General features: G+C 38.4%; 1 pseudogene; it reads right to left on the bottom strand.

Annotated features, from left to right (window-relative positions):
• Positions 1-1,308: 1,308 nt before the first annotated feature.
• Positions 1,309-2,050, bottom strand: LOC118997822 (40S ribosomal protein S6-like; annotated as a pseudogene).
• Between the last annotated feature and the right edge of the window lie 19,713 nt (positions 2,051-21,763).

The raw sequence follows: 21,763 nt of genomic DNA, 5'->3' as shown, positions 1-21,763 counted from the left end.
GAAGTTTGCCTAACACATATGTAAGGGTATTTCTAGACTAAATGAGCATATAATCAAATATTCTACTTAGTGCATAAACTTGTTTACTAAATTTAGTTCCTGAAGTTAAAGAAGCCCCATAACTGCATTCCCTGGCCTCCATTGTTTTTGTCAACCTGCTGGATGCTGAAGTGATTTCCCTTGGCTGTCCAAAAGATGTACTGGTCAAAATCTTTTTATAAATGTACCAAAAATCTGTGGAATGCACAGGACAGCATCAATGTGTGCTACCTCAGCAGACTCAGGAATAACAAGAAAGGAGACAGAGTAAGTCTGCAATACAGAGGGACAATGGGAGGATTTGGCAAGAAAAACATATTTGATAATTCTAGGATTAGGCCTAGTTAAAACTGAGAGCATTTCAGATTTGGTTTACAAGCATAAGTGTCAGTTACAGAGAAAAAAGTAGGTTTGGGAATCAGCTGGGCTTGGGTGCATATCCCAGTGCCACCATAAGCAAGTTATTTAGTGTTTCTTAGCCTCAGTTTCTTCATTACTGAATGGGAATAAAATATGATCTCATAGGGTTGTGAAGATTGAAACAACATATGAAGTTACATAATATATGCAGAGTACCTGAAATACATTCACTGTAACTTGTAAAGTTATCATGATGGTGAATTTGGGCTAGTCACCTACTCCTTCTAAGTCTCAGTTTTCTCAACCTCCTCATCCTAAAAATGAAGAAGTAATAATACTACCACCATGGACTTGCTGAAACAATCAAACAGAATAATGTACATAAAATGGCTACTACAACGAAATTTCCTTCTCACTCAGTGTAAAAGTTGAGTATCTTTCTTTTGCCTGTGTGTTTTCAATGAGGAGTGCGCAGTTGAAGCAGAGCTATGGGAAACCTAACCTCGGACTTTATGAATTGTCCCATAAATGGCCAGAAAAACTGGGTATTCATGTGCTGATATAATTCTAGGTGAGACATTTGCAGTCTAGCAGACTCTTTTCATGGTAACAAATTCTTAGAGAATGAAGTGCAAATTTCTACAAAGCCCTTCATAGTTGAACCCCAGTGTTCTTCATAGTCCCCTTTTCCAACACTCTCCTGTGCCCTACATTGCAACCATACCATGATCTCCATTCCAGCCCTTTTATTTCTTCCTGCACCCATGGCTTCTCATATCTACCTCATTAATTCTGACTCACCCAACTGAAAGAGTCTGGTCTCTGAAGACTAACCCAATTCTTCAAGTAGTTGGGGTGGTTTTTTTTGATGTTTGTTTTTATTTTTGTTACTCTTACAAAATCTCATTTTCAACTGGACTCAGACTTAAAGGTGGAAGGTCTCAGAGAGGACAGCCTACATCCCTTGGCAATCTGTTCCTGGCATTTTTCTTTGGCCTCTTTCATTCTCCGAGTCAAAAGTTTAGCATACTCTGCACCCTCTCCCTTATTTTTCACAGCACATTGTTTCCTCAGAGCAATAGACTGACATTTGTGTTGTATGACACATGAAGGTTTAACAAGATGCTGAATCTTGGGTGCTTTGGTCCTAGGTTTCTTACCTTCTGTGTTTAGAGACTTTCTCACAGCACATTGATGGACATCATCTTCTTTGGAGAGACTGAAAGTTTGCTGATTCTGCTAGCTCTTTTGGGCTCCAGATGACGAGGCATAGTAGGGTAAGCGAGACCAGGAATATCTTTCTCTCCCCTTTTTATAATGATCAAGTTGAGAACACTGAGATTGGCATCCACAATGCAACCCTGAACCGATTTGTGCTTTCTCCAGTCCTTCTTGGTGTATAATAGGACTGACACTTACTTCGCAGCAGGCAGACATGGCTGTTGGTCAAGACACCCTACTCTACGCCGAAACCTTGTTTGTTATTCCCACCACTGATTCAAACCACATAACCCTTCTTCTCTTCACCCACATTGTGAGCAGCAAATTCTGTGGTCATATGCTTCTCATAAAAGGTACCAAGTTTGCATTCAGCATCTACTTTAATAAATTTCTGGCAGCCAGTTGCTGGGAAAGAAATCTTTGGCTTCATCCTGAAGTAGCAGACCATCTCTGAGGCACCACAAAAAAAGAGCAGTAGTTGAGTTGTATCTCTTCTCTAGGCTTTTTACACTCTAAAAGTTTTTTTTGAAATAATTTTTTTTAAAAATGAAAGTTTTCAATTATAGTTGCATATAATATTATATTAGTTTTAGGTGTATCCCCCAGTAATTATACACTATATAACTTAATAAGTGATCATCTTGATAAATCTCATACCCATCTGACACCATACATAGATTTTAGAATATTTACTGACTATATTCCCTATGCTATACTTTACAACCCCATGACGATTTTATTACTACCAATTTTCACTTTTTAATCCCTTCACCCTTTTCACCCAATCTCCCAACCCGCTCCCCTAATCTGGTAACCATCAGAATGTCGTCTGTATCTTTGAGTCTGTTTCTGTTCTGCTTGTTCATTTATTTTATTTTATTTTATATTCATGATAAATACATATTTATTGCCATTTTATTGTTCATATTTTCTTCTTCTCCTCTCCTCTCCTCTTCCTTCTTCTCCTCCTCCTCCTTCTTCTTCAAGAAGACACTTTAACACTTTATGTAATCCTAGTTTGGTAGTGAGGAACTCCTTTAGCTTTTTCTTTCCTGGGAAGTTCTTTATTTGTCCTTCAATTCTAAATGGTAAGTTTGCTGGGTTGAAAAGCAAGACCTACAACCAAGATTATGCACTATGAAAGTTTTGAGCATACCTGCATTGTGATACTTATCAGGTTGTATGTGCTTAGTCTGTTAATGGGTTCGCCTTCCCTGCCAGACTTTGAGCACTTTAGGGATAAAGGGCCTGATTCATTTTTGGAGTCATGTCAATGCCTACTATGATGCTAGATTGTAACAGCTTTCAACAAACACTGGATGAAGTAAAGAATACATGCTGGGGATACTTCAGATAACAAGGCTGACTTGTGCAGTTATTTAACATGTGTATTTATTAGAAAATAATACCATCTAAACAGAAAGTTGTTCACACTTCACAGGTTGCCTGCAAATACATCTAATCATTGGTCTGTACATACTGAAAATACATGACATTATCTATTACCTTTTTATATCTACTTTGCTCGCTTTCCTCATGATGTGTGCCCTGTGTATTTGTTTGGGTCACTAGGCACCAGAAACTCTGACAAACTAGCTATATCTAATAATTGGTCTGATTCCAAAAATAGGTAGACATTTAAATACGTTTTCTGGATAAGATGTAAACATAATCTGTTTATATTTGTGAACTGATTAAAAAGAGGAAAGAGATCTCCACCCCCTGCTGAGCATGATAAATGCTCTGCATCCTAATATCTTTTGATATACTTCTCACTCATATCTGTTACCTATTTCCAAATTTGCTGTAGCATATTTCAAATCTGCAAGGCTTAGGAAAAAAGTATTAGTGGTCCAGTTACTGATAGAACAAAAATGCCTGCAAACACTTGTCCATTTGTGTACTTCCTTTTCTTCCAATGCTTTCTGATAATGCCGAAGACACCTGGCACTGCTTTAGTTAAAGAATTAACTTTGGCTCCAAAAGGTAGGAAAAAGAGCTTTCTTGGGGTGATTGTTCCATGAAAGTAAGTTTTTAATTTGCAGTCTTCAGCCTCTAAGATTTTTAATGTTGATTGTATGACATAAATGTACTGTAAGTTCAATAAGTGTAGTAAATGATTGACTGTACCAGTCTGTAGACGGGAACAATAGTATTGCTTTGCTTTGATTCAATTTCCAGGAATTCCTAAAACAAAACAAACACTTTAACTCCATTCACTAAATTCTATATGAAGACCCTGCAGCCACAGAACTTTTCATAAAGGAAGTGAATTAAGTCCACCTTCTGCAAAACTTTGCCTAAAGATGGGGATATATACTCTACAGCTCTTGACAGAAGGTTTCATTATTATCTTTGGGATCAGATAAAGAAATGCAGGTAGCATTAGTGGAAATGGGAAACCTCAGCTGGGAAACAATTGATTTATTCAATCAAGACCACTATGGGTTAGTAGAGGAATACAAATCAAAACTAATCATGGTTTGATCACCACCAGGCTCTTGGATGTTTCGAGTAATGATTCAGATGAACTGAAAGCTAAGATCTCTACCCCTCAGATTCTGGGGGCTTTTGTTTCACATGAGTCTCCTACTCTTTGAATTCTCTTGACTCAGTAAGTAGATTTTCATTATGACAAAGGGATACACTTCCTTTGCTGAGGAGAGCTGTCTCTACAAACAAAGTGAATTAAAAACGAGCTCATTTGAACTCAGCTCAAGTGACTTCAGGCTTTGGCATCAAAGAGGAAATTCCAATATACTTTCTCTGCTATAACTCATATTTATCAAGATTTTCAGACTTGCAGATTCTCCGGCAATACAAAAGATATATGGCTTACCACCAATTTTCAATCTCTGCTATTTCAAAAACCTGGGGAACAAATCAGCCTGAGGCATTGACTATCTTATCCTTTTGTTCAATAATAACACAATGAGGAATGTGCCATGAACTGCTGAAAGTAGTTTTAGAGAAATTAATGAATTTGTTTTGTTATACATGTTGATGCAATTTTGCCACATGGCAAGACTAATGAGATAACTCCTTTTCATAATTGAACATTTCAAAATGAGATAAAATTTTAGAATTGGTTAGTTGAAGTAGATAGATAGGCATAGAATCAAGCGCTGAGCTTGGAATTAGATTTAGGTTCTGTTCTCCTCTCTAGCTTTCCTTTTCATATTGGCCATAAATGTGGGGTGAATCTCTTAGCTACCACTTCCTAGTATAACCATCCCTAAAAGAGAAGATTTATTTATGATTCGAAAATCAGTCCTTTGAGGATCTAAATTGTAAGATGCTACTGAAGACAATAAACATGGAAATATTTTATAATATTTAATTTCATTCTTGCTGAAATAACTGCAATATATTAGAGAAAGAAGTGTTCAAAGTTACTGAGACAATACACATTTTTCTGTGGACAAAAAACAATCACACTTTTTAAACTACCATTCTTGAGTTAAAATAAATAAAGTAGCATATTTTATTGACTCGTGTGGAAATCTCATTAGAGAAGCAGTCTCAAAATGTGACTGATTAAAAATGTGGCTGTCACTGAACAGAAATTTGAACGTTCACTGGGAAGACTGTGAAATCTTTCTAAAAGTTCCTGGAGCCCTGGCTGGTGTGGCTCAGTGGATTGAGCACTGGCCTGTGAACCAAGGGGTCGCTGGTTAGATTCCCAGGCAGGGTACATGCCTGGGTTGAAGGCCAGGTCCGCAGTAGTGATGCTGGAAGGGCAACCACACGTTGATATTTTTCTCCTTTTCTTTCCCCTTTCCTCCCCCTCTCTAAAAATAAATAAATAAAGTCTTTTTAAGAAAAAGTTCTTGGAGTACAGGAGCTTAAGCAATTGTATTTGTGATCCTTTGTGACTCTGATAGGTCCTACAGAAAACATATGAGACCCTAACTGGATTCTCAGAGTTAAAAGCTGGCAATGTTTTGGGAGGGGGCTGCTTCTGAAGAACTCCTATCATAATCTAATAAAGCTCTGAATGTTTTATCTGTTAGTTATTTTCTGAGGATTTTCTAATTTGCCACTTTCCTATGAGAATCTTTTCCTATTACAGTGTCTCAGTGTATTCTGTCCAGTAAGTAAGCAGAATTTGAATGGCCATTTTTAGGACATTTAAATCTGCTGGGATGGGAAACAGAACATAAGGCTATATCACTATAACGGTGCAAAGGAGTGCTGGGTACTTAGGGCTGGGTCTCCAAGGTACTGAGGGAGTTAGAGTGCTCAATGATTTTTATTCTGAGTTTCGAGTAAGGTTGCTTCAAAAACTACAGAGATTTGAACATATTTCAAAGAACCAATTCAAGCATGTAGTGGCCATGTCATCTGCACTTCCTCAGGCCTTATTCCCTTTTCAGCTTGCTGTGCCCTAAGCCTGCTCTCTTGAAGGCCACCACTGACTCTTTGTGGCTACCTCCACGGCATGCTTTATGGGTATCTCTGATGAGCCCTTCACGTGTCTGCCAGCGCCAACTTTGCCTTCCTCCTTGATACGCTCTACATTTGGTGACTATGTCTCTATTTGATCCTGGTTTTCCTTCTATCTCTCTGCTGATTCTTTCTTAGACTTTGCAAGTTTTCTGACCTCTAAACATTCTTTAAGTAGTGATGCTTATTTCAGTTCATTTTGCATCATAATATGTTGCTAGTTACCAGTCATATTATTCCTTTCTGCCCCTGCCAAGGTGTCTCAGCAGCTGAAATTCCACCATTAGACATTCATTTCCTTGCCATCACTTTGAATAATATAATATCCTATACATAGGGGAGGGATACCTTACCAATCTACTAACCTGTTAAAATGCATCTGCTTTCAGAGCCACTCTTCTCTGTGAAAGGTGGAGCCGAGCAAATCACGGCTTTCTGCTTCAAAGCAAATGAGGAAGGAGGGGAAGAGAAGACTGAAAGGGTGGCTGGGAAAGCCTGGAATGAGCTTTGTTTCCTTTACGGTTTTCCTGAAGGCTGTTGCTCTTTACCAAAATTTTCACCACAGTTACTGTCTTTACGGATGACAGATCTTTTCAAAGTGAGCAAGAAGTTTTACCTACACTTGCTGCTAATTACACAACAGTCTCTGAAATTTCTTCTCAGATATCTGTAGTACTTCTCCACTTTTGCTCGTAGATGTTAATTTTTTAGTAAGATTAAAAATTTACTCTGATTTGAGCACTAGAGCAAATATTAGTCCATCCTATTGCTTAGAGCAATACAGGATCTGAGTAGCAACAGAGAGATTGGCCTTAGCACTTTAAGGAATAGTTTCTGGAGATAAATCAACAAATCCCTAATTGGGTTATAGTAATCAGATCTACCCACCAGGGCTGATTTTTCCAGTGAAAGACCGAAAAGAGAATTTCCTAAGATAAATCCAATTAAATTTTATATTGAAACCTAGAACAGGATATCTAACAGGAGAGACAGCTCAATCTTTTGAATTGAGTGCTGAGTTATGAAATTGGCTTGCTGTAGTCTCTTCCCAGCATCTTTATTCACTCTTTCTTTGGCCCTGGAGAGTTTCTTCTCCTGGATGTATTCATCATTAAGGTAAAATTAATTAATCCTGCTAATGACATAAGATGTTCCTTGAAGCATCATGATAGTATGGAAATATAGGGCATAAAGTCCTCTGGAAGTCAGCTTGATGAGACAGATTCTCCATTATAATTACTGCAAGTTGCTTTCTAGCTAAAGCGAGGAAGCCAGATGATGTCTCGGTATTTAAAACAAAGAACCTTGATTCTCAGCTGATTCCTAGCTTCAACTTTTCTGTGGTGAACTCGGGTTCCTGCAGGTGCTGGAGCCCCTGTGTGATGTTTTTGGAACTATTTCCTGAGGAATAATTGCCAAAATTTATGTGCCAGCCACTGTTAAAAAGAGCATATAACCTGTGTTAACTTATTTAAGACTCTTTACAAACATTGAGTTAGATATAATTATTAACTCCAAATTATGGACAAGAACATTTATACACAGAAAGATAAAGTATCTTGCCTAAGTTCACCAAACTCTGAGGTGCCAAAGCTGAGTTTAAGCTTAGGTTTTCTTCATCAAGCTATATTATCTCCTTAAGTTTCCTTGAAAACCAGTTTGGATTCCATTTGAATATAAAGACAGCATGACTGGAGGACAATGGGTAAAAAAAGTAGGCAAGAAAGTGACTCAGTGTCAATCTTTTGGTCTTGATGGTCACTTCATTAAAATTTCCTTAAACATTTACTGTGTGCTAAGAGTGATATTAGGTGATTGGTGTTCCTTGCCATTATAAGAAAGTATGGTAAGGAAACAAAGGAATATGTAACAAATGAAGTAAACAAAAACATGTAAATATATGATCGTATACAATATTAATGACATGAAAGAAATAATCATAGAGCTTCAAGGCACAGACCTGCTTCCATAAGGTGGTCAGGAAAGGCTTCTCTGAGGAGGTAGCAGTGGAATTAAAGTGGTAGGGGGAGCAGCTGGCAGTGAGAAGTCTGAGGATGAGGATGGAGAGTGCAGGGAAGGAGAGTGTTTCATGACAAGGGAGCATATGTGCCAGGGCTTGAGGAGAGAGGGAGCTAGTTTGTGTTTGAATAAGTGAAGGATGGTCAGCGGTGTGTCTAGCAAAGGACAAAACTGACTCTCTTTTTAGATATCACTGTAACCAAAGTATTTACTTCACATTTCCCTTAAAAATAACGAATAGTCTATGATTTCTAATAGTTTGCATTTAAAGAATGAAAGAATGGAGTTTGAAAATTGTGTAGCATGGAAGGAAATTTGAGGGCGTATCATGGTGGTATTTGCTCTGAGCTGAGGGGTGCTCCCATAACCTGTAGATTTTGTGGATGCACAGGCTGATGCAGAAAGGCAAAGGCCATGGCAAATTGTTGACTTTCTAGTCACACTGCAAAAGACCCAGAGGGGCTGGATTATGCCAAATGAGTTTCTGGGTCTAATTTTGTTCCCATGAATCTCTGGGCTCATCCTGAGAACTCACTAGACTCTTTGGAAAGTAGATATGATTGCTGTTTGTCTTGACTCCTCAATTCAGCAAGTAGTTTCCATCTCCAAGTCTGTTACTTGAAACAAAAAAATTAACCTGTCTCTATCAGTTTCGAAAAGAATCAGTAGAATCTCGGGGAAATTTCAATATATTTTCCTTTAAACCTGCATGTTTTATTTTCCTTTAAAATCTTACTACCTATTCTTTTCAACTTCCCTTTAGAGGCCATTTGACTATCATCATCTGTGAGACCATTGGGTCCTGCAGTTCAGGTCAGTAAGCACCAGTGGGAAGTATTGGCCACCCTTTAACAGGTAACAGTGAAAGTTTAACTGACTTACTTTCCAGAAACAGGCCTTAGAAAAAGTACAGACAATTTTCCTTTTTAAAAGCCTACTCTAGGACCATTTCTTCTGATGCCCTTCTTAGAGCTAACCTTGGAAATCTCAAAAAGGTTTTTATGTATGTATGCGTACACATTTGCACACACACACACACATTGGAATTAACCATCCAGGTAAAGTAGGGAGTCTCAGGCAATGGAGAGATTGACAAACACATTCAGGCTAAAAATGCATGGAAGGTCAAAAGGAAAGGATGACAAGATTCAGAATGAAGAAATAAGAATTTCAATTATCAGCAACCATATTGGCATATGACACAACTAATTTACAAACCAACTCTGGCTCTTGGAGAACAAAACCTTGTTTTAAAATTTCACTGGGCAGAGCTTCTTTTCTTCTTTATCAGTGATCATATTGTAATAAACACTGTCCCCATATAGTATGTGCCTTCCAGCTCCTTTGGCATGGTATTCCAATTCAGAAGCAAGGTCTTTGTAATAAGACTGGATTGAGTCCTGGCTCCAGCATTAGGAGCTCCACCAGTGGCTCCAACATTGTTTTGGGGCAACTACTAACCTCTGTAGAATCTCTGTAATATGGATGATTTGACCAGTGGTTCTCAAATTTTGGTAGAGAGCTAATAAAGAACATAAAGATCAGGCTCATTAAAGGAAGGCAGAGTCTGAGCATTTGTACAGTATTTTCCTCAAGTGCCCTTGGTGATTCTGAGACCCCTCCAAGTTTGGGAACCACCAATTTGGGGGAATAAAGAAAAACAAACGTAATAAGCACCTGGCTATCAATGATGTTTCCAACTAGGATCATGTGGCAAAGTGGAAAGGGGGTTTGTCTTCATTATCCAAGACCTGAATTCCTGCATGGGTTCTCTCTACTGCCTACTAAGTGTGGGAGTTCAGCGAAGTAACTTAAATTGTGAGACCCACAATGTCCTCATTGGTCAAACAGAGATAATAAGGCACTGAGTTGAGGGGTCATGGATTTAATGGGATGAGGTAGCTCACAGTGGGTGGCTGGTAGATATTGCCTGAAGTAGAATCTCTTCCTATATTTGGATTTTTTTACTTTGTTAGAGATGTCCAGGCACAAAGCTTATGTGGATTTTAGTCCATCAAAGCTCTCTGAAGACTTTTCAGAGAGTAGAAAAGTCTTCAGATTTCTTGAGCATAGAAACTGAATGTATGACTGCCACTGCATTTACTCACAACACTCAGTAAAACTTTTGACACAAAAATGCTTTGATTACATAACACATAATTCCTGTATGCCCTAACTTTAAAACCCCTGTTAGTTTCTTATATCCATTCAATAATCTGAGTTGACTTTCTCTAAAGGGGCTGGGGAAATATTTTGATTTACTAGGCTACCAGTTGTTTTTATTGACTATGAAGAAATCCTCTTATGACCCAAATCCTAGTTAATCAGAAACATGGATTATCAGTTACCGACCTGTGTTTCTGAGTTGAGCCGGTCTCTTACTTTATTAAACTCAAAAAATAGAATCTTACCATTTGGTTAGATATATTTTTGTATAGAAGTTGAAGTCTCCAAAATGCCTCATGCTTCATAATAATTTTATTGCGTATAAGTCATTCCGGTGATAATGGCTTTAAAATCATTTTTCATAAAGTGATGACCCCATAGAATTATGCAAGTAACAGAGAAGCAAACTCAGTCTGGCCTCCAGTCTAGCTGGCAGTGCAAAGAAGGAGGTGCTGCTGGAGGTTGGTGAGTGAGAGCCAGAGAAGGAAAATGAGCAGTCACATCATTAATGACCACCCTGCTTGAACAGTCCTGCCAGTAATGAGCAGGGAAGCCACAGCCTAAGTGAGAACGCCTTGGAGCAAGGCGTGTGTTCTCTGGGGTGCCTTCGTTTTGTTCTCTGACCTCTGAGTGGGCTCAGCTGCTTCAGACCACAGAGCCCACATCCCTCCATTTCATTTCCACACCCCCCAATTCTCTTTTTTTTTCTCATTCCTTTCTCTCCCCTTCTTTTTGTCTGATCTCTTTTCTCTCCAGTGGAAGAGTTCATTATTGAAGAGTTATTCTAGATCCTTCTTCTAAAGACTTTCCCCTTTCTTCTCCACAAATACTCCTCATTCCTTAATGGGTAAAGAGTGGATGATAATGCCATTTGACATCAGTTCGAAGGCCTCCATTGTGACAGCTTATACCAGTGGGAGAAACTTGATTTAAAGACACTAGAAAATGTATAACACACCTTCACATTTCCGTTCAGTCTTTCCAAAGATTTCTTGATTAAAATGGCCAGAAGGACAACATTAACCCCTTGAGTTTTAAATATGATCTTTTGTGGTTTGCAAAGAAATGTTTACATTCATTTATATTTTGAAGGTTTTTATTTTCTTCCATTGCACAGAGACAGATTACTCCCCCACAGGGAAAATAGAAAGACCCCCACCCCCCACCCCACCCGCAACACACAGAGAAAAGCCTCAATACAACTAGGTTAGTAAACAGAAATCAATGTAGGTGTGTCCAAGTTTTCCATTAAACTTAAGGCATCAACAGGAGTAAGTGCTGCCATTCTTTGGAACACATTCTATTGTTTTTTGCTTTTAAAGGTTACATGCCTCACTGAAAAGTGTCTCTGGGGATGGAGCCAGGGCATAGGTGTTTTCTAAAAGCTCCCAGGCAATTCCGATGTGCAGCCAGAATCGGAGAAATATTGTTTTCAAGGAATTGAGAAAGCACAGGAGAGTCTTCAAGCTCTCAGGACAGAAGAGCCCCTGCCCAGCCTTGCCAGTCTCTTTCTACCCTATGTTTATGTTTTACTACTTTTTTCACAACATCAACTACACAGGAATTATCTTTATGTATTTGTGTGTTATTTGTATATGGTCTCTCTCCTTCCTTAGGAATATAAGCTCCAGTAAATCCTGAACAATATTTGGTACAGCGTAGTTGCTCTATATTTGTCAAATGTATAAATTTAAATCTACTAAATATCAGCTTTCCCATCTTACAATAAACAAAATACTATCACTACCTACCCTTCTAGGTTGCTGGGATGATTCAAGGCAATCATGTCCCTGTAAGCTAATGCATATAATGTGAAATGCCTAGAAATATTCGTGATACTACAAAGAAAAAAACACCTTATTTAACCCAAAAATATTTCCCCAAATTTAAGCACCTAGCTTAAAATTTTCAACATTAAGTTCCCTTATTTGGCTTTTGGCTGACTATTGTTAAAATGTAATTTTAACTGACTATTGCTTACCTTGGTGAAACAATATCATTTAGGTGAGTTTTTGTCACTTAGCAACTACTAGCAACCCTAAAATACAGAACAAGTCAATTCTGAATTAAATTTAGAATTGAAGAGGTTCTGTACCGTTCATGTAGGGCAGGCTAGAGGCATCTGCAGGAGCATAGACATAGAGCAGGGAAGTAAGGATACTGAATGAAACCAGAAAAAGGAGAGAGAAGTATGTGAATGATGAACTTTGTTAACTCTGAACTGGGGACCTTGGGTTAACTCTGGTCAGAAAAGTGAAGTAGTCATGTTTTTAGTCAGCATTTATTAAGTATCTTGAGGGCTAGATAGCTGCCATATATTAGATCATTTAATTCTTAGGGCAACTCTGGATGTATTAATATCCTGATTTAATAAAAGGGAAAATGGTACTTCACAGATGTTAAGTTTCTAGGGAAGCAGCACAGTACAGGGATAATGAAACTGAGTCCAGAGAGAGGCAGGCTGAATTAGAAACCCAGTCCCAACGTGCACCAGCTGTGGGAGCTTGGACAAGTTACTGCACACACAGGTCTATGCATCAGCATCTTCCTCTATAAAACAGGGGTGATAATAATTGTAACTATCTTTTAGGATCATAACTATCTATAAAGCACTCAGAATACTGACATAGGGTGGATGCTAATTATAGATAAGGACACACAGTGATAGGGGAACCAGAATTTTTAAAGCTATTAAAGTTTATATATATGCTGATGGAATTTCGCACACTGAACACTCTCAGGTAAACAGCACTCAATGAAACAGAATTTTACCAGTACCTAAAGCTCCCCTCATACTCTGTTCCAGTCATATCCTCTCCCCCACCCCCTCCAGTGGTCTGATTTCCAACAATAGAGTAGTCTTTCCTGTTTTTGCCATTTATAGATTGGCTTGGCCAAAATGTCTATTTAGTTTTTTTCTGTAAAATATTTTCACCAATAACTTTATTGACTTGGATATTATGAGTATGTTAGCTATCTCCCAGGTGATATAATGTTGATTGTTCTTAATGTCTTGATTCAGTCACTCAGATCAAAGAATTGTCCTTGATTTGATCTTCAACGGGTCCACCTGACCACGGAGCATCATCCAGCAAGAAATCTCCAGCACAAAACTTTGCGGACCATTTTTGCCATGTTCTATCAGTCACAGCACCTTCTCCATTCACTGCACAAATCTTTTTTGGGTTTCAGTTGCGTTTTTACCTTTCTTGAAATAATAAAGCTTAATGGGCTGAAAATGTTGCCTATTTTCTTCCATCTTCAGTATTAAAATGGCTACACAAAACTTCACCAAATTTGATAAGATTTTTTCCAATGCATGCTGCTATGACAACAGTCAGAATACAATCTAACAAAATTGGTTTAAAGGAAGTTAGACAACTAAGTGGTACTAGAGCCATCTTACAGAAAAAAAACAAACTTTTGGCCAACCCAATATAAAGAATCACACAATCCAAAACCTTTTGGGTTTGGCTTCTTCCACTCAACACTATATTCATGAGACCCACTTATGTTGCTGTGTGTAGATAAAAAATCCTTTATTATTCCCCCTGGATGGTATTCCATTTGTAAATTTACCACAATTTAAGTATTCAATCTGCTGGTGATAGGCACTTGAGTAGTTCTAGATTTAAGCTTTTACCAATAGAGCTGCTATAAACATTCTACCAACACTATTTGGTGAACATGTGTACACATTTTTACTTGGTGTGTACCTACAGGTGGAGTTTCTAGCTCCTCAGGTGTAATATAGCTTTAGAATGCAGCATAAAACCGAAAATGTTTGTACAACTAGCAATCTCATCAGTAGAGTATGGGAATTTCACCTTTTTGTCTTTTTCATTGTATCTATTTTGAAGGTGCAGAGTGACATCTCACTGTGGTTTTATTGGGCATTTCCTTGACAATTAATGAGACTGAACTTCTGTTTTTGACATTTGGGTTTCTTCTTTAGTGAAGTAACACAAAGATTTCTAGGTCGAAAGCCTGTGCTCTCTCTCTCTCTATAACCCTACTCTAAAAAAAGCTTCCTCCAAAGCTTTTCACAGACTTGCAAGAATTGTTAAGTCCTAATTTAGAAACCAAGAGTATTCATTATTTTTATTTTGTATTCACTTTTTTCTTTTGTAATTTAGAGAATTATCTTATAGTAATGGAGGGAACAAAGGCGGGGTCTTCTATAAAGAATATTTTTGTTCTTTCTTTTGTTGCCATTCAAAGTGAGATTAAAAATTATCTTGGCTCTGCAGGCCAGCTCAGAGGCTCAGAGGAGGGGGAGGGCAAGACAGTAAAGAAAGCTGACCTACTTCTGGAGGCTCTGAGGCACCATTCTCAGTGACTGCCAGGTGCTTTCATGGCATTCATATCTGAAACTGAGCCAGGTGTGCGTGGGGGCAGGATGCTGGGTGTATGTGTGAGAATAGTGACAACACAGAAAGTCTGTGAGTATTTCATGTGGGAAAACATTACTAGTTTGGGGTTTTAAGTCTTATTTTCACTGTTAACACATACAGATGTACCTGTGTCCAGTATTTTCTACATGTCTCCTAAAACATTTTGTGGTGAAACTATGTAAGAAAAGTTACCATTATAATACATACCACTTGTAAAACACTTCAGTTATTCTTGCTTTTCTCACTTATTTACAAAAGTATGCAGGAATTCCACCCAGTGCCTTAACATAACTTGATTTTTTAAATAACAGCATTTTACCATTCAGGAGATAAATTTTATTCTCACCCTCAAAAACTAATTTTTTTCCTTATCTTTCAGGTAGGACATGAAAATTGTCTTCATTCCCATAAAAATAGTTTCAGCTAACAAATAAATATATCTCCATGGCTCATGTTTTTCTTCTCCTAGGTTTGAAAGAAACTTCTTCCTTAAGAACCCTTCTCAAATATAAATGAAAAAAATAATTTACTGTTTAGATTGTGGAAAATGAGTAGAAAGATACGTTTGGAATCACCCGTGCCAATTTGAACATTGCTGAAAATGAAATATACTGTTAACGGTTCTAACTCTAGGTGTTCAGCCCTATTCTGACCTTTTATTGTCTTTCTCTCTATTGAGACATTAAACTTAGATGCAAAGAGCCCTTTGATAACTATCATGTTTTTGGAGGGTAACATGTCCTTTGGTTTGCTAGCTACATCTGTAAAGAAATGAGCCTGTGATCCACACCAGGGCTGTAGGTTAAAGATTAATGAATCTATTAACAATTGGAGAGACTGTCTTCAGAAACATAGCTGGGGTAGTAGAGAGACTATTAAACAGACATCACCTTCATTAGGAATTTAGAATCAGCAAACAGAATTTCTGCTGCTCACAGCAGTTGATATTCTTGCTATTGTTCACTGTAGATGGCCAGCCCCAAAGCAGTGCCTGCTCCTGGTGTACTCCCAGCATAACGTGGGACCTAGAATCACTTTGACACAGATTCTCCTGAACTACTTAACCAGGAGTGTCAAACTCATTTTCACTGGGGGGCCACATCAGCCTCATGGTTGCCTTCAAAGGGCTGAATATAATTTTAGGACTGTATAAATGTAACTACTCCTTGACAAGGGGCAAGGAGCTCAGCACTGCTGCCGGGTAGAAACAAGGTGCTGGGCCAGATAAAACAAGGTGAAGGGATGGATTCAGCCCGCGGGCCTTGTGTTTGCCACCTGTGACTTAAACCATTTGTCCTGTTGGAGGTCCCTCTAATGGACAGACAGGTTATCAGGCAAATGCATTTAACCACAATGAAAAGAAGAAGAGAAGGCTAATATCCTGACCTATAAGTTCACTGAGATTAAGATTTGGAAAAGGCATGTTAGGTCTTATCCAACCTCTCCTCTGCCTCAAAGTCTTGTCTTATAGAAGATATACCTTGCTGTTTTATTTGACTTGTTCTTCAGTTATTTAGCCATCAAAGTTTCCTTCAATATATAAGAAAATACTCTGATTCAATCAACTTGGGGGAAATAATTGATAGATTTTTGCATTTTAGGATTCAGCTTTAGTAGATGTTAAATTAGTAATTAGTGGATACGTAGAATGCCAACCGATAATGACGATAAACTTCTTTAGCAATTTTCATTTCCGTATTTAAGTAACTCTAAATCTGAAGACTATAGGACCAAGTAATTAAAAGAAAACAGTATAGTGACAGATTCTGTTAGCCTATGAGTAATCAAATTTTGCATTAGAGAAGCCTGTTATTAATGTCAAAATATATATTATGCACATTTAAAAGCTCCAGGAAAAATAGGTACAGCATTAAGAGATAAAGTAAATCTTTTAAAATATACCCATATTTTGCCATGTATAATGCACACTTTTTTGCCCAGGTTTTTGAGGGAACATGGTTACATACCATAGGTATAATGATTTCATGTATAATGCACACAAAAAGACAGCTGCGGGTTATACATGGCAAAACATGGTAATAACATTCAATTTAATTTTATTCCATTATATTGCTAGCTCTTCCTCATTAAATACACTAAGCCAGGCATATTGTACCATTATCATGTTTTTAGAATTTCAGAAACAGGACAGAATATAAGCATTATTGTTTACATTAACTCAGCATGAGTTAAGCTCATTGATAATATTTATGTTACAGTCTGTTCTTGTATCTCGAGATAACTTTTGGGAAAACACAGATTTTGCAGCTAAAGCATTTTCTTCTGGAAGGGCTGCTTGTTCTTTCATGCTTTGTATTACTATTCTACATGACAAGTGTTTTGGTAATGAGAATGGAATTCTATGTAAATCAACCAACCAATTCATAAACATTCAAATAAGCTATAACTTGTTTCACTGCATTTCAGCCTTCTGGAATTTCTGATCAGTTCAATAAAGCTTTACTCTAAACCCCAAGGCTGACTCTGTCAGGACAATGAATGCTCTGGGGCAGACCCAATGCTCAAGGTCAGGGGGCTCCCTGGAATCCAGGATCTAGGAAGTTTCAATTCTACCTCCAGAAAACGAATGCAATGCTGTGAACAGAAAGCACCATTCTCCTAACCATCAATGATCACAAATCTTTTCTTTAAAAGATTTGCTTACTCTCTCTCAATGAAGACTTTTATATTTGATGAACTTGTAGCACTAATAAAAGCATGTGTGTTTTTTGTTTTTGTTTTGTTTTTTAGCAACAAAATTTTATTGCTCATCTTGCAGCTTGAACCCATACAGAGGGAATGGTCTTGCTCCTACAACTGCAATTACGTTGAATTCTTAAGTGGTATGTTAGGACATTTTTTTAAATGTGAAATTCATAATATAGCTCTTAATAGGGACTTTGGTAACGGCCAAAAAGACTCATGCTAGTGAGATGTCACAAAAATTAAATGAGAAATATTTAATGATTGTTTACTTACATAAGCAGAAGGCTCCTGGCATTAGGACAAAGATAATAGAGGAAATATACAATTATAACGTTCATTTCAGGCATAACAATTGTTAGATTGAGCTTCTCTCTTATATTGGCTTTCTGATAGGCACCAGGAATGTGGAGATGAATAAGACATGGCCAATTTTTGGAGGCACTTAAAATCTGTTTGCTTTAAGTTAAAGTAGAAATTAATCTGGAAGATTAAATAAGTGAGGGGGAAAGGGAAAGATCTGAAGCCATACAGAGGGGTCAGCCAGTGAGCCGGAGTAGTGGGGAGATGGCCATCATTCCCTGAGGCTGTGGTGAAGAAAGCCCGTGATAGGCCATGGGGAGATGCAACCAGAACTAGTTGCTGAAAGGCCTGGTAGAGCCATGTAAAAAATTTTGGACTTTATCCAGAAAAATGAGGGCAAACCATTGAAGAAATTTTTAAGCAAGGAAGTGACAAGTGATAAAGAATTTAAACTGTTTTTTCAGCAACTATGCCAGGTGCTAGAAAAAATGATTTCTCTACTGACCCAAATAAAATGGCAACAGACTCAAAAATAGGTGCTTCTTTTTGGGTTAAGAGGGTATATCAGTAAACTTTGAATGGTGATCCACAGCTGTAGGACCCAGAATGTTTCATGCTTCATTTATATTCAGCTGAACCCATATAGCACCAATAAAAGGTCTATGGCATACCCATAAATACTATCTTTTATTTTCCTATGGCGAGGAATTGGCTGGAGAATGTTTCATGTAATGGTCCCACTGTTTCAAAGTGCTTTCACTCTTCAAGGACACCTAACCAGATGAGGCTCTGATGAGAAGCTGTCACGGTAGTGTACATGACTGGAGCATAGTAGTGTCTGCAGACAGTTTTTCAAAGTGGAAGCTACTTCAGAATGAACCAATCAGCCCTGGAAAAGATTACTGTGGGTATTCTTCAAATCTCTCAAAAACCAAACGAACAAAAAACAAAAACAAATCCACTCCCCAAACCAAGCTCAGTTAAAGTAAAGATACAGTACCATTTCCAGAAAAATCTGTGAAATTGTCAAGCCTTCTAAAACGTTTTCTCATGAGCACAAACATATTGTCTTCAGGTACCAGAAATTTTTTTTAAGAAACCTGATTATGCATGGTTTTTCAACCCCCTCTCAGCAGCATAAGAATGAGCCTTGGGCCTAGAGTACTTTCTTACCAATAAATAAATAAATAAATAAAATTGCTTATAGCCTGTGTGGGACTTGTCTTGTGTTGGAAATATGTCTTTGTTTCAGGCTCAATGTGTACTCCTTGCGCTGCTTAAGAGTGTGTGCTATGTGACAGCTGGCTAATTCCACTGCTATGTCTGTCCCTTGTAGGAAGGAGATGGGGTCCTTTGTTCTGTGGCTCAGCTGGATGCTGGTAGGGCAGCATGGGGCCACTGGCCATGGGAGACTGACACTTACTACTGGGGCTGGTCTTGCTCTGTTTCTGCTCTATGTGACTAAAGGGCTGTTCCATCCGAGGCTTGGCTGCAATGGCTTTTCCTTGGTGACTGTGATACCAAGATGCAGTGGACAGCAGTGTTCTGACTTCTACTCCTCATAATAGGCAACATGTGCTAATTGCTCAATGCTGATTATATGCTAAAGTTTTTGGAAATATTTTGTAGACAATAAAAATGGCTTTATTCAAAACAAAGTAAGATTACTACAGAGTTTGTCTAAGAACCCAAGAACTTGGGTCATAAATTGGCCATTGTTCCCCACCACATTTCAAAGGAAACTTGTACATATAACCCCAAACCCCAGTGTAGAACTCTCCAGTGAACTGGAAGTAGGCCCCGGGTAGAATCTTCATGACCAAAACAGGGGAGGTTTGCCCAAGCCAGAATCCCAGATCTGACCATGCCACTACTATAGGGCTCTCATCCAGAGCCAGTCCAAGACCTCAAAGAGGAAGACTGAGGAAATGACATTTTCTGCAATGTCTGCTATGAATTTAAACCTCCCATAGGTCTTCTGAGGCCAGGGCATTGGGAGCATCCCTGAAGAAATAGCATCCCCCAAAAAATGCAGAGAGAAGACTATGCTTCTTCCTGGAGAAGGTGAATGACCTTCACTCTGGAGACCAAGGTCAGAAGGGAAAAGAAGAAGACCGAAGAAAACAGAAAATTCACTCCTCCTCCCTAGTATATCATAAGGAAGCTCACATAAAGAGTCTGTGACAGTCCCTCCTCCCCTTCCTTCTCTACTGTGGAGAGTGAAACACTCTCTCCATTACTCCTTTACCTCAGTGACCAATACAACATCTTTAAGTGTGTCCACCAGGCCTCTTTGGTTATGGAGTGAAATGCCTTGATCTTGACCTAGTTTTTTTAATGGATCAGATACAAGTGTGTAGAGAAGTGATTTTCAGACTTTTTTATCTCATGGCATATATAAACTAATTACTAAAATTCTGCAGCACACTAATAAACTACTTTTTTGCTGATCTGACAAAAAGAGATATAATTTTGCATTCACACCAGAAAGCTATTGCTGTGTTGGCTATTGTCATTTCCTAAAATTTGACAATCTAAGGGAAAAGAGGTCAGTGACCCTGACTCAATAGTCAGGCACTGCAGGTTTCAAAAGCCCTTGTGACACACCAGTTCAGAATCACCTGTGCAGAAGTACATGAGAGAGAATGAGGATTTCCAACTTCCACTGAAACTAGAAATATGAGTAACACCATATTTCCTTAAACCCAATCTTTACATTATTATCAACAGTGATTTGGGGGCAAGTCTTACATTTGACATGTACCTTTTATGTTATTGTTTTAAAGGTCTTATTAAATTAATGTTGCAACTCCTAATCACTGGAATCTTTGAGCTGTGGAAATAGTGTAACATATGAGAGTACAGGAATAAAGTCTTTTTTCCCACTCTTGAATACTTCTGATTCAACATTTGTAATCCTTGATTTGTAACACCAGTCTTTTCATCCAAGTGTTATTAAAGAAATGGTTCTGAAGAACAGTAGTGTGTGAACTTGTCTCTTGCCAACTATGTATTGTGCCTCATCCCTGGGGAGAAGCCTGGGGCCTACACTTCCTAGGATCCCTTGCCAACTAAGTTGCAATAGGAATTATGCCAATGGGAATTACTTGCAGGAAATACAAGCATAGAAGAGAAACCAGCAGGTGAATACTGACAGGTGCCTAGGGAAGGTTTTGCCACAGGCTTTCTAGGTAAGTACCCGCGAATCACTTGGAAGATGAAGACAGATATTTAAGATCATCAATAACTTGTGTCTGTTTCCTGTACTTCCAGAGTTCCCCCAAACCAGCAGTAACTTTTCCCCTGACCTCTGCAGCCCTCCCCGCAGTTATATCAGCCTCTGATTCCATGTATTATATTCTTTTCTGCTTGAAGTTCTTAGAGTGACTGAAAACGAGGGAGAATGACATTCTTCCTTTACCTAGACTATACCCCTCTGCCTTTAGCTAACAAACTTTTTAATCCTCACTGAAAATATATTGACTTTACAGAGAGAGGAGGAGAGGGGAAGAAGGAGAGAGAAAGAGACAGAGAGATAGAGGAACATCGATGTGAGAAACATCGACCAGTTTTCTCCCATGCATGCCCTGACCAGGACTGAGCCTCAAAGTACTTATGTGCCCTGATCAAGAATTGAACTGGGGTGACCTTTTGGTATACAGGACAATGCTCAAATCAATGGACCAATGGACTTGCCCAGCTAAGCCTAGGTGTGCTGTCTTTTTGGAGGCAGTTTCTGTATTATAGAGGAGATTACAGGAAGACTGAGGACTGTTTTTCGGCCATATGTAGTTCCCTTGCCTCATCCAATTATGTTTATTTTTATTTATACTTCCTGCTCCTGTCTTTACATGTCCTCCACTATCCCACATGGCTATATGATGACATTTCAGTAGCAGTTAACATCAACACTTTTTAATTCATGCTGATACATACCATCCCACTTGATCTTCACAGACATTTTATAACTTGAATGGCACGGCATTAGATGTTGTTATTTTATAGATGGGACATTTGAGACCCAGAGAAATAAAGTGATGTATTTGAGGTCACACAGAAAATCAGGGACTGTGCTAGGACTAGAATCCAAGATGTTTGACCATCCCTACTCC

The sequence above is a fragment of the Sturnira hondurensis genome, unplaced genomic scaffold, assembly GCF_014824575.4.
Source record: "Sturnira hondurensis isolate 20B ecotype Veracruz unplaced genomic scaffold, ASM1482457v3 Scaffold0013515, whole genome shotgun sequence".
Taxonomy (NCBI): domain Eukaryota; kingdom Metazoa; phylum Chordata; class Mammalia; order Chiroptera; family Phyllostomidae; genus Sturnira; species Sturnira hondurensis.
This window is presented reverse-complemented; position numbering and strand designations above follow the sequence as displayed.